Genomic DNA, 588 nt, shown 5'->3' with positions numbered 1-588 from the left:
TTATGTTCTTAAGTAATGATCTTATCATTTGTATTCACTAATTTTTTTCTAATCCGAAGGGCAGAATGTAATTATTTAAAGGAGAATCGAAAAATGACGTAGATTCACAGAATTTTCATGTTGGAAGGAACCTTAGAGCTCTTCTACAACAAACCCCTGCTCTGTAGAGGAATCTGCTAGGGTTGTCCTGACAGATGGCCACTCAATCTCTGAAATCCTCCCACAAGCGAGAGCCCAACACTGTACGAGGCAAATTGTTCCACTGTCAGACAGCTCATACCATTGGGAAATTGTTCCTAATGTCAAGCCTGGATCTGCTTTCTTTAGATAGCAGTGAAGAACAAGCCTGCTCCATCTTCTGTATGAGAACCTGTCAGAGATTTGCAGATGGCTATCAGATCTTCCGCCTTCTCTTCTTCAGACAAAACATACCCAGCTCCTTTCACTGTTAGGCATAGAACTTAGTTTCCAGACCCCTCACTATCTTTGTTCAGTTGCCCTCCTCTGAACTAGTTCCAGTTTATCAATGTTCTCCTTCAGATGCAAACTGGACAAAGTATTTTGCCTGAGATCTGTCTAAGTCAAACA

The sequence above is a fragment of the Hemicordylus capensis genome, chromosome 3, assembly GCF_027244095.1.
Source record: "Hemicordylus capensis ecotype Gifberg chromosome 3, rHemCap1.1.pri, whole genome shotgun sequence".
NCBI classification, from domain to species: domain Eukaryota; kingdom Metazoa; phylum Chordata; class Lepidosauria; order Squamata; family Cordylidae; genus Hemicordylus; species Hemicordylus capensis.
The sequence above is the reverse complement of the archived record's forward strand: the minus strand, read 5'-3'. Positions refer to the sequence as shown.